Source organism: Mesoplodon densirostris, chromosome 13, assembly GCF_025265405.1.
Source record: "Mesoplodon densirostris isolate mMesDen1 chromosome 13, mMesDen1 primary haplotype, whole genome shotgun sequence".
NCBI lineage: Eukaryota > Metazoa > Chordata > Mammalia > Artiodactyla > Ziphiidae > Mesoplodon > Mesoplodon densirostris.
This window is the reverse complement of record NC_082673.1, coordinates 18,650,054-18,667,006: the sequence shown is the minus strand read 5'-3', so window position 1 is coordinate 18,667,006 and position 16,953 is coordinate 18,650,054.

Below are 16,953 nucleotides of genomic sequence, written 5' to 3'. Positions count from 1 at the left end.
AGGCATCTTATTCTCTTTGCTGAAATTATAAATGGGATTGTTCTCTTATTTTCTCTTTCTGATAGTTTGTTATTAGTGTATAGAAATGTGACAGATTATTGTGTATTGACATTGTATCCTGCAACTTTACTGAATTCATTTATTAGTTCTAACAGTTTTTGATGGATTCTTTAGGGCTTTCTATATAAAATGTCATGTCATCTACAAATAGTGACAATTTTACTTCTTCCTTTCCAATTTGGATGCCTTTTATTTCTTTTTCTTGCCCAACTGCTCTGGCTAGGACTTTCAATAATATGTTGAATAAAAGTGGTGAGAGTGGGCATCCTTGTCTTGTTCTGGAACAGCTTTTCACTCTCGAGTATGATGTTAGCTGTGAGCCTGTCATATGTGGCCTTCATATGTTGAAGTACACTCAGTCTATACCCACTTTGTTGAGAGTTTTTATCATAAATGGATGTTGAACTTTGTCAGAAACTTTTTCTGCGTCTATTGAAATAATCTTATAAATTTTATCCTTCATTTTGGTAATGTGGTGTATCACAATGACTGATTTGGAGATGTTGAACCATCTTTACATCCCTGTGATAAATCTCACTCAATCATGGTTTATGATCTTTTTAATGTATTGTTGAATTCAATTTACTAGTATTTTTTTAGGATCTTTGTATCTATGTTCATCAGGGATATTGGCCTGTAATTTCCTGTTGTTATGGTGCCCTGTCTGGTTTTGATATAAGGGTAATGCTGGCCTGGTAAGGTGAGTTTGGAAGTGTTCCTTCTCTTCTGTTTTTTGGAAGAGTTAGAGAAGGTATTTATTCTTCATTGAAAGTTTGGTAGAATTCACCAGTGATGTCATCTGGTTCTGGAGTTTTGTTTGTTGGGAGGTTAATTGAAGTATAGTTAATTTACAGTGCTGTGTTATTTCTGGTGTATAGCAAAACGATTCAGTTATACATATATTTATATACTTTTTCAGATTCTCTTCCCTTATAGGTTATTACAAAATACTGAGTATAGTTCCCTATACTATAGGGAACTATAGTTGGTCCATGCAGTAGGTCCTTCTTGTTCATCTGTTTTATATATAGTAGTGTGTATATGTTATTCCTAAATTCCTAATTTATCTCTCCCACCCTTTCCCCTTTGATAACTATAATTTTGTTTTCTATGTCTGAGTCTGTTTCTGTTTTGTAAATAAGTTTATTTGTATTATTATTTAGATTCCACATATAAGTGATATCACAATATTTGTCTTTATCTGACTTACTTCACTCAGTATGATAATCTCTAGGTCCATCCATGTTGCTACAAATGGCAATATTTCATTATTTTTTATGGCTAATATTCCATTGTATACAGATATATATTGGGTGGGCCAAAAAATGCCTTCAATTTTTTAAGCAAAAGACACACATTTCATTTTCACCAAGAACTTTATTGAACAACTTATTCACCCTTTTGTTCCACTACCTTCTACCATTTTTCAGGCAACTTCATAATTCCATCTTCCCAAAACTTTTTATCTTTTTGAACAAAGAACTCTTCCAGGTGCCTTTTACAGTCTTCCAGGGAATTGAAATTTTTTCCATTAAGAGAATTTTGTAAAGACTGAAATAAATGGAAATCTGAAGGTGCAATAGCTGGTGAAGACAGCAGATAAATCAGAACTTCCCAGCCAAGCTGTAACAATTTTTGCCTGGTCATCAAAGAGACATGCAGTCTTGCGTTATCCTGATGGTAGATTATGCATTTTCTGTTGACTAATTCCACATATGAAAACCATTTCATTATAGAGTTGGAAGTTAAACTGTGCTTCAGTCAAACAGACGTATGTTATAATGACCTTTACTGATTGTGCTGGGCACACACGTGAGAAGACCATTAGCAAAAGTTCCTTATGACACTTCTCTCCTTGAAACTGGGTGTAGTTTGCCACATGAGAATGAACTGAAGAGATAAATAGCAAATCTTGTATTGCTGATTTAAGTAATATATTGTAGATCTGTGTTAAAGGCAAATTCCCAAGGTCACCAAAAGTATTTAGTTATCTGAGATTTAAGGCTGAAAAATATTCTTAAACACAAACTAAAAAATTTAGTATGAAAGGGCTCATTTCTTATTTCCTCTTTTAAATATTTTTTCTCTGCTTAAACCCCACCCTGAGATGTGCAACTGATAATGGGAAAGAGAAAAAGTAAAAAAGCAAAAAGTGTGGACAGATGTGCCTCAACTGAAGAAAAGCCAATTCAAAACATGTCTACAGATGGGAAAGCCTTCAAAACAGGTGAATTAGAGGACTTGATTTACTTTACCAGTGAACTTTCTAAAGAATTGATCTTCAAACAACTATGCCTCCAGTAGATTTAAACACAAAGTTCCAATGATCTAGATTTTTTTTATATAGGAATATATTCATTGAATAACATGAAATCCATAGAGAATACGGGCAAAGTAGCAAGATGAACAGCAACAATATTCAGAAGATATTATAAATTTTATGAACGTGAATTGCTAGTGCTCCCCCATGTTTCTGTAGTTTATTTGCCCCAAGATGAAATCATATTACAAAAAAAAAAAAACTACTCAAGAAATCTCTCAGTTGAAGTAGATTAGGTAATAAAGAAGTGTAAATGCAAAATAAGAAGAAAATATTTGCACTTAAGAATTTCCTTAAATAAGTGACCCCCCAGTCCCATGGTCTTAGTGAGAGAAATTAAAACCCATGTTAAGATGCTTGACCTTTAAAATAAAACAAAAACAGAAAAATTACCAACCCCCCACCTTATCCCTAAAGCCTTAGTTTCTTGAAAAATATTTCCAAAAAAGTGATGAAATAAATACTAAACTGAAATAAAATTAGTAGTCTGTATATCTGCTTCTCTTATTTCTCCTTTCCCTCCAGTCTCAGAAACTGTACTTCCAAATGAAGCCTAGATCCTGTATTTTGTGCCCTTTGTCTTCTATCAGATTCTTCCCCAGTACCTCAACTTAATTACTGTCTCTCATATACTAAATAATAAAACCCTTCCCTAAACCCTGATTTATCTTCATAACTACTGCACTTTCTTTTATAACTGCTGAACATTCTTCTTACCTTTATCCAGAGATCAGTAAACTATGACCAGCAGCCTAAATTCTACCTTCCATCTGTTTTTGTAAATAAAGTCTTATTGTAACACAGCCTGGGACATTTTTTTAATGGATTTTCTATGGCTGATTTCACACAAAAATGGCAGAGTTGAGTAGTTTCAACAGGGACCTAGTAGCCCACAAAGCCTAAAATATTTTCTATCTAGTCCTTCATAGGAAAGGCTTGAGACCTCAGAAATCAAGCATCCTGAAAGAATAGTCTATACTAGTCTTACTTCTTTACCTCTCATCAGTCTTCAACCCACTGTGCCCTGGCTTCCACCACAACACTTCAAGTAACACTCCATTAAAAAGGTACCACCACCCTCCTTGAAACTCTCCAAAACACTAAATGCTCTTGTTTCTCAACCTAAATTTTTTTTTTTTTTTTTTTTTTTTTTTTTTTGCTGTACGCGGGCCTCTCACTGCTGTGGCCTCTCCCGTTGCGGAGCACAGGCTCCGGACACACAGGCCCCGCGGCCATGGCTCGCGGGCCCAGCCGCTCCGCGGCATGTGGGATCTTCCGGGATCAGGGCACGAACCCGTGTCCCCTGCATCGGCAGGCGGACTCTCAACCACTGCGCCACCAGGGAAGCCCTCAACCTAAATTTTAAGCACTCTTTTATCTCTGGCTTCTCTTGTGTTTCTCATTCCTCAGTGTCTTATTTTCTGTGTTTGTTTTTTTTTTTTTCTGTTGCTCTCTTCTTTTTGTGTATCTAATTCTAGTCAATCTTATCTACTTTAATGGCTTCATTTGCTGAGTCTATGTGGACAGTTTTCAAATTAACTCTCAGCCCTGATCTGTCTCCCAAGCTCAACCTTGGTTAAGTCAACAGGACACTGAACATCACATGGAAAATTCTAAATGTCAAAACCAGAACCTTTCATTCTTTTGTAATCCCTAGTTCTTCTTAATGGTGTTACTAATCTCCTAGTTCTCAAGCCTGGAAATTTTGGAAATATCATGCTCTTTCATTCTGACCATCTAAATGCTTACCAAACACCATGATACTGATCTATTCTACATTCACAACTGCTTTTACTCCCATTCCTCCTTTCCATTCCCACAGCCCTGTCTCTAGCTTAGGCTCTTATATGCTTTCCCCTGGACAGTTGTGAGTTTCCTATATGGTCTCCTGCCTCCTCTAATACATTCAATATGTGGCTTCCATACTAGTCTTCCCACAATACAGTTTAGTTCACAGCCCTTTCCTAACACTTTGTGGTTTCTTATTACCTACTAAATGAAGTCCAAAGCCCTTAACTGTATTAGTCAGAGTCCCAGCAGGAAACAGATGACGTACTAAAACTGGACCACTGAGGAGAGTTTAGAAAAATTTGACTAAGCATCGGGGGGAGAATGTAAGGAAAGTAACCAAGTGTAACATAGAACCTTAAGCCTAGCAAGAATGGAAAGTCTCACTGTCCCTCATCCTGAAAACACCAGATGAAGAAGAAATTAATAGAACTTGGACTTGGTAACATGTGGAAAGGGCTGCTTTACATGTGGCCTTTTGCAGAGGGACTCACCTGTAGAGAAGGAATCCAGGGAATAAACCCCAGACATCTCTCCCTTCCCCCATGCTGATCACCCCCAGTACTTCCTGTTGGCTGAGCCCAAATAGAACCCAGAGACCAACAGAGAACAATCCACAGAGCGCAGCTTCCTGCGGCAAAGAGTAAAGTAGAAAGTGGATTTGGAGGGAAAATATCCAGCACATTATCTTAATATTAAGTGGCTTTCTGATCTATCCTCAGATGACCATTTTACTTTATCCACCACAAATCCCCTTTATACTTTCTTTAATCAAGACAAACTACTATCTTCTGTAAACATCGAGAGTTTCTTTTGTCTGTGGCTTTTCTCCAAATTTAAAAATTAAATTACATCGTGTTCTCATATCACCAAAAACTTAGATGCCATTAAATGTGAATTTCTTCACCATCTAACAGCTCTGCTTCCAAACTTGCCTATCATTCTGGTGGACTGTATTGATGGTGTCAATTCTTCACTGCCCCCATATCTCTGTGGTACCCTGGGGCTCTGATACTGGGCTAGACATGTGACTAGTTTGGGGCGATAGAATAAGGCAGAAGTGGCAGTGTACCATTGCCTGTGTATCTGTTTGTGCTCCTGTGCCTCTACTGTCACCATGAGAAGGACTTGCTTGGGCTTTTCTGCTGGTACCAGAAAGAAAATGAGACAAGTGTGGATCAGAGCCAACATGCAGACATGTGATTGGGCCAGCTGAGCCACAGATGCATGACGGAGCCCAGCCAAAATCAGCTGGACCCTGAGTGCATGAAAGATAATTGGTCATTTTTATGCACCACAGGTTTTGAGGTGGTTAGATAATATATGTTCTAACCACCTTTTCTATTGTCTCAGAAATGTCTCTGCTCTTCCCCAGTGTTACCTATCCAGCTCTGTCCTCAATGCCATGTGTAACCACTTCTTTTCAAGATATTACACTAGAAAAAAAATCATCTTTGTTTTCTATCTTTATCTTTCTATCTGTCTTTAATGTCTCCTTCTCCACTGGTTAGTTTCCCTTTACCTGCAAACATACCAATCTAACCCACACAAAACTTAACCTTCTGGACTGTGATAGACAGAAATTCTAGGATGGATTCTAATGACCCATGCTTTTGTATAATCTCCCATCTGAGTATGGAAGAGACCTGTGAATATAACAGAATATCATTCCTGTAATCCACTTTTGTTATGTGGTACAGTTGACTTTAAGAAAGGGAAATTATCCTCGGTGGGCATGACCTAATCAGGTAAACTCTTAAAAGGGAGGGAGCTCTTCTATGAAAAATGGATTTGAAGTGAGAAAGATCTAATGCATGAATTCTCTATCACTGGCTCTGAAGATGGAGACGACCACATGGCAAGGAACTGAGAGTGGCCTCTGTCTGATAGCCAGCAAGGAGAGAAAGACCTCAGTCCTACAACCACAAGGAATTGAATTCTGACAACAACCTGAATGAGCTTAGAAGTAGATTCTTCTCCAGAGCATCCAGAAAGAAATGCACCCCAGCCAACACCCTGATTCACACTTGTGAGAAACAGAACAGAGAAATCAGTCAAGCTCTAACTAGCCTCCTGACCTTCAGAACTGTGAGATAATAAGTATGGCAATTGTTTCAAGCCTCAAAATTGCTGGTAATTTGATATGCAACCATTAAAAATTAATACAACTCTCAACTGTCCCTCTTCAAAGCATAATAATGAAAACTGCTAAAACTTTTATAGACAGCACTTACTAAAGACCAGGTACAATTCTAAGCATTTTACATACAAAATAGCACATTTAATCCTCACAACCATGACTACTGCCATTTTCCAAATGTGAAATTTGAAGTGCAAAGAGGTTAATAACTTGCCCAAGGCCATAACTACTAAATGCAGAGCATTCTGCATTTCAAACCTAGGCATTCTGGTTTTTGAATCTACTCTTGAAACCATTATATTCCATTCCTCTGCTTCCCCAGTTACTATTTATGCATGTACCACCAGACTGCGGATTCTTCCCTCAAAATCCTACTAAACTTTCTCGAGCAGAAACATAGGATCTCACTCATTTTCAAATCCAAATAATACTCCTCATCCACCATCTTAAGTTCCCCATGGCATTTAGCATTGTTTATCACTTTCTCCTCTTTAAAACGCTGTACCTTTTTGATTGTCTTTTTACCCATGGAAATGTTTTGTGTCTGACACCCCTTCCCTTGCTCATGTGGTAAGTGCTGCTGTTACTCATGTATATTCCTCAGGAATTCCTGGAATGACCTCAACTTCTTTCCTGACATTAGCTGCTGTCTGTGTGCCTGTGACATGCACCTAGCATGTCCTTCTCTCCAGAATTCCAGGCCCACTTTTTCAGTGAGCAATTTAGACAAACATAATTTGATGTTTCGCCCCAAACACAGTATATCCAAGATACATAAAAGTCCCTCTCATCTACCTCAAATGTCACTCACACCTGCACCACTTCATCTTACATCTTTCCCCAGACCCTCTCCTCTTGAACCCATGGATTTCTTGTGTTTTCATGATTCTTATTTTTTTCTCAGAACCTGTTCTACTTGTACCCCCAAATGATGGCCCACTTCAAAACTTCCACAGAATAATTTTCCCAATATGTTTATTCAACTTTTAGATCCTTAGTGTCCATTAGGCAGATGTCTATGATAAAATCAGATAAACTAATTTCTTCAAAAATGATAACTAGCTACCCTTCTCCAGATTAGCTACACCTTAAGCAAATAAAAAATGCAGTCTTCCTATAAAAACCCTGAAGAGAGAAAAATGATGCTAAGTTTTAATAAAGTAGAGACGTAGTTTGGGAGACAAAGAATCTTTAGTATGTGTTCCTGAAATCAAACCTCAGTGATTTATGTATACCTTGGCTTATCCAACAGCCCAGCAAGACTAAGCACTCTAGAGCTTGGAATTATGCTTCAAGTATGCCCAGATCCCAATAACTATTTCTCCATCTGCAAAATGTCCTCACTAAGAATAGGGATCTAAACTGATCTTCTTTATCTTGTTGCCGCCACTATGAAGAATGCTGAGATGAGTTAAACCCAAACTCATCTCTATTGCCACCTGGTAATAAAAGTTTTGAAATAACTTTTTCCACTTGTAGTTCCAGGGACATCTCTGCCCTCTCTTCTCGAAGTCTGGTATCAAGCCTAAAAGCATATGTCTAACTTTTTTTAATGAAATTACTTGAGATGTGGTTCAAATTATTTTCTCAGTACTCAGATATGCCACTGTGATAAATGCAGTGAGGTAATGGCTTTTACTTCTGGCCTTCACCCAGTGCACCCCACATGCTCATCTATACTGCCAAAAGAATAGAATGCACATCCTCCCAGTAACAGCGCTCTCTTGATGGCTCAGAATGCTTGGGCTCTGGCTGCACATCTTAAGTGAGTGCTGTGCCTCAAGACACATAATCAACTGAAACCAATATTGGTGAAAATAGTATTAAAATTGCAGGAACCAAAATCAGCAAACCAGGGAAATAAACTGGAGTAAGCACATTAATTCTTTCAAAGCCTCAGGTGACCACTTGGTACATTACAATATGTTGCCCAGTGAATTAAATGTTAACCAAAGGCTTTCAAAGATAATGGACTCTAAATGACCACTTGACTCTATGAAGTTTCCAGTTCTGTAGGAAGTGGGCCTAAGTAACTACAGGCTGAGGATTTCGATAAATAATCTGTCCTTGGTATAAACTTATAACATTTAGGTTCTTTTTCCACATAATCACACAAACATCCTTTTGTAGTATAGTAAAAAAGGGAGGGAGAAACAACTAAAATAAAATAAATATGTAAGACAAGCCAAGATATTGTAATGGAGGTTGTTTTAACTTAAAATTCAGAAAACAATACATTTTCTGTGTTGTAATCTAAATGAAGTACTGGATTCTAGTCCTGTATCTATTATTTATTAGCCCTGTGATCTTATCCATAAAATGAGCCTCATCTATTAAAATAGATTGATATTAATAGCTCACAGACTTATTAGGAGACTTATATTGATATTAATAGCTCACAGACTTATTAGGAGAAAATGAGGTCATAGAAGTGAGAACATTTTAATCCTCTGTAAAGAACTCTACAAACGAGTGGCATTATTATTATTACTGGTTCATCCAAAAGCAGTGTAATCTGGGTGCCTGTCAAAAGGCAAGGACTACAAAACCAAGAACAACACAAGACTGGAGTGATTATGGCTGTGCAAGTTTGTTTTTTTACATCAGTGGAAAAGATTTTTAAAGTCAGATTTCCTTTCCACTTCTTCAAGGTATAGCTGAATCGAATGGTAACGTAGTAATTAATTCTAATCCATACATTTTTTTAACATCTTTATTGAGGTATAATTGCTTTACATTATTGTGTTAGTTGCTGCTGTATAACAAAGTGAATCAGCTATACATATACATATATCCCCATATTCCCTGCCCCTTGCGTCTCCCTCCCATCCTCCCTATCCCACCCCTCTAGGTGGTCACAAAGCACTGAGCTGATCTCCCTGTGCTATGCGGCCGCTTCCCACTAGCTATCTATTTTACATTTGGTAGTGTATATATAAGTCCATGCCACTCTCTCACTTCGTCCCAGCTTCCCCTTCCCCCTCCCTGTGTCCTCAACCCCACCCATTGGCAGAGAAGCTGCCTAAAACCATGCTTTATTTTTAGGTTTCTGCCTGAGGTCAATAGTAATAATAGTCTTGAATGTGCAGGTAGGAAATTTTGGTTTCTGAGCTGATGTTGCCTGCACACCTCCTTAAACCTCCATTCCTGCCTCCCAGCAACCTACCTCCCTCATAAACATCCCCCGCATTAGAAGGGACTAAAATCATAAGCACTTTCTGTATTCACAGCACCAGTCTGAAACCATCAGCCCCTCTGGGACCTCCCTGATTCAAGTTCAATACTCATCTTCACAGTTTCACCTTCAACTTGACCTTCAACCCTTCTCGGAACCCATCCTCAATTGTGCTTCAGATTCTTCTCCCCGTTTTTTACCCAGATCACCTGTCCTGGTCAGTGTGACCTCAGGGTCCCTCCATAGCACGTGCCAGTTGTCAACTGCCTTCCTTTCAGGTTCACAAGAGGCTCTGGGGTGAATCTAAGCAGGTCAGCCAAGCTAAATGCATCGTGTTGCTAAGTGATGCTCATGGATATCATGAGAAAACTCATCTTATTCAGCCTCACCTACCCCACCTTCTGCTTCCCTGTGCTTTTCCCAGGCCTCCGTATGCACTTGTTGCATACACACTGTTACAGCCAAAGTACACAGGTGGCCACAGAGTTTCCCTCTGTTGACGTGGGCTTTCTGTGAGCTTAACCCCAAGACCAAAGTCTCTCTGCCAAGACACTATAAAGCCTCCAAACTAAGGGTGAGGTCATAACTCTCTTCTGTTTCCCTTATGAGATAAACCACATCAAGCCTTCCTAACCCGCCCTTTTGGCCTACACTTGTAAGTTACAGCCAGGCTTCTCTCTGCCAGAGGTGCTGGTGTCAGATGCTGGCTCAGGGAGAGTGGATGCTGTAAACTTGCCTCATCAGTAGGCTTTGAGAAATTACACCAGGGAGCCAGATATGTACTTGCTGCTAGCTTGTTTTTCACAATTATTGTCCTCCTGAGAACATCCAGGATTTCAGCCTCAGAGATAAGACGACTCTGTCTCTCACTGACATGAACTCTGTGCTGACAGTTCAGGGAAAGCAGAGGATAGTACGGATATCCCCTCCACCACCTACTAGAGGCAGTGCTTACAAGTAACGGTAAATACCTGAAAATGTAAAGGCCTCATCCTCGGGGAAGGGAACTCTTTTTGTTTTAATGACATAAAGACTATCTTTTATTGCGATTTCTATTGTTAACTTATTGTTTCAAGAATTCTGTCACAAGCTTTCTCTTTTTCTTTCCTCCCTTACTGCCTAGGCTTAGGTTCACCATTGTTAAATGTTGCTGTTGTCAGAATAGGGAAACTCCCTGTGCTTTGAATGAGTGAATGTGATCTCTCCCAAATTCACCTGTGATCTGATGTACCAAGTTAGTAACACAGGACTTGAGTACATGAGGTCACTCAGAGACACTTGGACACAAAATGTATACCTCGATGGCTTTCGTAGTTCCAAACTAACAGACCACGATCCTCCCAGAGATTAAATGCTGCTTCAAATAGTACTGCATGTCCAGAGACTTTTGGATTTTTATGGAAAGTAACTTGAAGAAGGTCTGGATATATTCCCTGCTTAATACACTGGCTTAGGGCAGAATCTGTTAGTTTAGAGAGGAAACCCAGATAAGTATTTAGGTTAGTTAAGCAAGTATGAGAAAGCCTGTAATATTCTCCAATTAATAAAAGAAAATGACAAGGGCTCCTCAATAAGCCAGATTTAGCTGAATTCCCTGGTAAATGTTTATAGAGGTTCTAGAACTCCTTTGCATAATAAATAATATTTATCGAGTTTATCATGTGCCAGACATCGATCTACATGTTTTACATGCATTACCTCATTTAATCCTCACAAAAATCCTCTGAAGGTACCATAGCAACTCTAATGGGTAGGTACTGCCATTGCCTTATTTTACAGATGAGAAAACTGAGAAATAGGGTTAAGTAAGGAACCAACTCACATACTGAGCAAATGTGGAATCAGGATTTGAATTACAGAAAGGCTGAGTCAAGAGTTAGACCACCTAACTAAGCCACACCTCTGCTCATTACATCAACTTTCACATTATCCCCTTTGCTAACAGTGGACATACCAGATAGCATAGTTTTTCTTCCATGAGGCCAAAGATAACCCACTGTATTCAGAAATATTAATAGTGGGGAATCCAGATTATATCCAGAATCCAATCAGTGAATGCCATGGGTCCTGAAATAGGAGAAACTAATAGCTATTGTTTTACTTTTAGCAAAAATTTATAAATTCAATGTTTACCATAGCACCCAGTCATAATTGCTGTTTACTTAATATGAAAAAGACATATAACTTCTTTCACTTTACCCCAGCAATATTTATAAATCACAATCCCTATAGCAAAATATTTTTAATCCCTCACATTCAAAATATTTCTATATTATTCACCAAGGCTAATATTACCAGGCTGGGGATAGAAGCAGGGCAGTGTATGCCTCTCACACATGTTGACAGGATCATCTCTCAAGAACCCCACTAAAACAATCAAAGGATATTGCTTTCCCTCAGCCACTATCCTCAGAGCTCCTCTTGGAACTGGCCTTCACAAACAAAAGAATGTCTCCCAGGAGTGGTGAAGAAGACCCCAAGCAGTCTTCACTCTCTCATCTCATTCTTTTTTTTTTAATTTTATTAATTTTTTAAATTGGAGTATAGTTGATTTACAATGTTAGTTTCTGCTGTACAGCAAAGTGAGTCAGTTATACATATACATATACCCACTCTTTTTTAGGTTCTATTACCATATAGGTCATTACAGTGTATTGAATAGTGTTCCCTGTGCTATACAGCAGGTTTTTATTTGTTATCTATTTTATATATATAGTAATGTGTAGATGTCAATCACTATCTCCCATTTTATCCCTCTCCTCCTTCTCCCTTGGTAACCATAAGTTTGTTTTCTACATCTGACTCTCACCTCATTCTTTAAGAGATCCATCACATATTGTGAGAAAGGCAGGTAGAACTGGGTGCTTTGTTTGGAAGGAAGTGCAAAATTTGACACTTTATGAAATCTTAGAACAATCCTAGGAAAAGAATTATCATAATATGATCCAAAATTATTGGTAATTCTTTTTAAATTATTTGTGGCAAGCTGGTTATGTGCCAGGTACTGGACATACCTAAGAATATGGAAACAAATCCCAAAGAGTATTTTTATTATATATTATGTATATTAAATATATAAGATATTATATATTTTTCATTTTGTTGATGGTTTCCTTCACTGTGAAGAAGCTTTTTAGTTTGGTGTAGTCCCACTTATTTATTTTTGCTTTTGCTTTTTGTGTCAGATTCAAAAATCATCAAAACCTATGTCAAGGATTTTACCACCTATATTTTCTTTAGAAATTTTATGGTTTCAGGTCTTACATTCAAGTCTTTAATCCACTTTGAGTTAATGTTTCTGTATGGTGTAAAATGGTCCAGTTCCATTCTTTTGCATGTGGCTGTCCAATTTTCCCAATATCATTTATTCTTTGTCATAAATTAATTGACCATATATGTGTGGGTTTATTTCTGGGCTCTCTATTCTGTTCCACTGATCTGTATGTCTGTTTTATGCCAATACTGTACTGTTTTAATTACTATAGTTTTGTGATATAGTTTGAAATCATGGAGCATGATGCCATGAATCTTCTTTCTCAAGATTGCTTTGGCTATTCAGGGTCTTTTGTGGTTTCATACAAATTTTATAATTTTTTATTCTATTTCTCTGAAAAATGCCATTAGAACTTTGCTGGAGATTATGTTGGATCTATGGATTGCTTTGGGTACATTGAACATTTTAACAACATTGATTCTTCCAAACCATAAGTATGGAAAATCTTTCTATCTATTTGTATTTGGTTTAATTTCGATTATTTATGTCTTACAGTTTTCAATATACAAGTCTTTCACCACCTTGGTTAAATTCATTGCTAGGTCTTTTTTGAATGCTGCTGTAAATGGGATTGTGTTCTTAATTTCTCTTTCTGAAGGTTTGTTATTAGTTTATGGAAACATGACAGATTTTTGTGTATTGATCTTGTATCCTGCAACTTTACTTAATTTATTTATTATTTCTAACAGTTTTTGATGGAGTCTTTAAGGTTTTCTATATAAACTTTCATGTCATTTGCAAATAGTGACAGTTTTATCATATTTTTACAACTAAAATAAGATTGAAATATCAGATGAAGTTGTTCACAAAGTAGGTTAGGTACTATCCCATTCCTGCATGTTTTTATAACCACTTACACTTCATAATAATAGAAGGTATAGGATATACCTTCTATTATTTATTTTGCTTCCCACTAAACTCTTAAGCAGGGAGCCCTGTTTATCTCTGAGCACTAGACTTAGCACAGTACTCAGCATCCATGAGTGCTCAGTAGACATGTTGTTATAGACTTAATGTTTGTGTCCCCCCCAAATTCATATGTTGAAGCCCTAACACCTAATGTGATGGTATTTGGAGGTGGCATCTTTGGGATGTAATTTAGGTTTATATGAGGTCATGAGGGTGGAGTCCACATGAATGGGATTAGTGCCCTTATAAAAGAGAACCCACAGAGCTCCCTTGCCCCTTCTGCCATATGTAGATACTAAGAAAAGTCTGCAACTTAAAAAGAGGGCCCTCACCATGCTGGCACCATTACCTCAGTCTCCAGAACTGTGAGAAATAAATTTTTGCTGTTTATAAGCCACACAATATAAGCCACAATAGTTTTTTTTTTTTTGCAACCCAAAAGGACTAGTAACAGATACAGCAAGGCTTTGAAGCTGGGTGGTCTGATCCAAAACCCCTGATCTTTGTGCTTTAAATTGATCATCATTCCTGACCTTCACGTTTTTTGTTGTGAACATTCTAGACTCTCTCTTGTCCTGGAGACTTTGCACTGGCTAGTTCCTCTGCCTGGACCACTCTTCCGCCAGGTAGCTGGGAGTCCATACATGTGCCACCTTCAAATTCCCGCTCAAAAGTCACATTCTCAACCCTATTTAAAATTGCATCTCAACCTCACAACCCCACTTAAAATTGCATTTCCCCACCCTGTAATCCTGTTTTATTCCATAGCACTGATCACCTTCTAATATACTATATAATTTACTTTTTGCACTTATTGTCAATCTTCCTATATTATAGCAGAGAAATTTAGTCTCCTTTGTCCACTCATGTATCCTAAGCACCTAGAACAGTGACCAGCAATCATAGTTTTCAACCAGGATACCTTGCTTGGTCAGTGGAACAACCCACCTTGGTCAAGCTCTCCTGTGAAGAGTATACCTACACAGTCAAATATACAATGACCATGCATGCTGAATAGCTTAATGTTTAAACAGTTACCATAAAAAGGAACTCATAGGGCTTCCCTGGTGGTGCAGTGGTTGAGAGTCCGCCTGCCAATGCAGGGGACACGGGTTCATGCCCCAGTCCGGGAAGATCCCACATGCTAGGCCCGTGAGCCATGGCCACTGAGCCTGCGCGTCCAGAGCCTGTGCTCCGCAATGGGAGAGTCCACAACAGTGAGAGGCCCGTGTATGGCAAAAAAAAAAAAAAAAAAAAAAAAAAAAAGGAACTCATAAGTCACATCCTCCTTAGACCATGATTGTTAGATGCATTATAAATAAACACTCTCTGCCTCTTCAACTTCCACAAATTTTTACTAGTCCTACTCCCTATAGCATATAAAGTTAATCTATTTTCTTTATGCACGTGATCATGTGACAAGATATCAATCATATGGCAAAAACTTCAACTCCACTCCCAAAGCCTCAGAAAACCATTCATTGTCTAAACAAGTATTTCATAATGTTTTAAGCAAAACTCATAATCATCTTCCTTCTCTAATGGCAAGGCAATTCACCACCATCTATCTTTAAGAGTGCTGATCAAAATTAAAACCATAAAATATCTATCACCTTCTACAGATCACAGATTCCTCCACTGGGTAAAACAAACTAAAAAAAAAGAAATTTTTTACAATGTCACCCATCACTTTAAGTAATTTCAGCACAGGCTGGGCACATAAAGAGTGTAACTTCACTCTGTTTGCTAGCTGATGGGGGGGGTCTTTATGCAAATTAACCAAGAAAGATGTTAAGGGAAGAGATTGATCATTAATTAGAGCAAAGGGACATCACAAGAGAAGCATTTCCTCAGTGTGCTAATTCTAAATGTCCACTGGTTAAAGCAGATATAGACTGATCATGTTTTGCCAGCCTTGTAGACCATTAGTTTGTATTCCTCCAATTGTTAATATTTCACAATTTTCCATTTCATACTCAGTGGCACACATATTAATTATTGATAACTTATTTACAATAAAATTCTGATATCTGTACTGAGTCCTGAATTGAATCAACCTAATGCATTTATGTAATAATCTTTTAAAGTTCCAATTCATTTTGACTAGTTATCCTTAGGCATGATGTACTTCCAGAGGTGACTGAAAATAATCAAGAAGTCACAAGGCTATTAGTTAGATCATTATTTCCAGGTACACCTATGAAAACTCTAGGAATGGAAATATCACTTTCTCTAAGTTTTTACAGATTCTGCCTCCATGAATTTACCTTTTTTTTTTTTGCTTCTCACTACCTCTTTCCTAATTCAAACCACTGTCATCTCTTGCCTAGAACACTGCAACCACTTACAGCATGTTCTTGCTGTTTCTAGTCTTCTGCCTTCTAAGCCATTCTCTACATTGCAACCAGAGAAATATTTCTAAGAGAAAAACCTGACCCTCTCACTCCCTTACTTAAATTCCTTTACCATACTTCCTGGTTTTTATTTGTTTGTTCTAAACCCCTCAAATAACTGGAAAGGCACTGGATGATCTGGCCCCTGCTTATTAGTCCTACTGCCTTTGTATAGGGGGTTCAAGGACCATCAGTTCCTGAAAAACTCCATGCTTCCTTTTGTCTCCAGGTTACTATCCAAGTAATTCCCTCTACCTAGACCACTTTCTCCCTACCCAACTCTAGTCATCCCACTTGATAGTTAATCCCTACTCTGCCTTTAGGTCTCAGCTGGGTCTTTACTTTCTCCTATCTCAGGTCTGGGTTCAGTTGCCCACTTCTGTGTTCACAAGAATATCCCAAACTTCTATGACCCCAGAACATTTTATATTTTCAATGTTCACTTCTCTTTAGCCTGCACTAGATCATGAGCTCCATGGAGGAAAATGTTATTTCTATTTCACCATTAAATCTGTAGGGCCTAGCAATGCACTTAATCATATTTGTTGAGAGAATCAATGACAGATGACAAAATGGAAAAAACAGTCCAAGTTCACATGACTCATAGGTGCCCTGCCTTTCAAATTCAGCTCTGTTTGTCCCGAAGCTCATGCTGCTTTTCACTGTACCATACTACTGAAATCAATCAGTCAATCAATCAATCAATCTACTGGGATGGGACTAGCTCTTAAGAGTAGACCAATCTTCAGACACTGGGAACAGAAAACCCACTGAGCAAGTAGGGGGAAGGGCAGCCCCTAGAGCAAGTGGTCGTGTCTGAGTTTTCAGCCCATGAGAAAGGTAAAGGTCCTCACAAATGGCCAAATCCTGGATGTAGAGTTTAAGGGTCCCAAA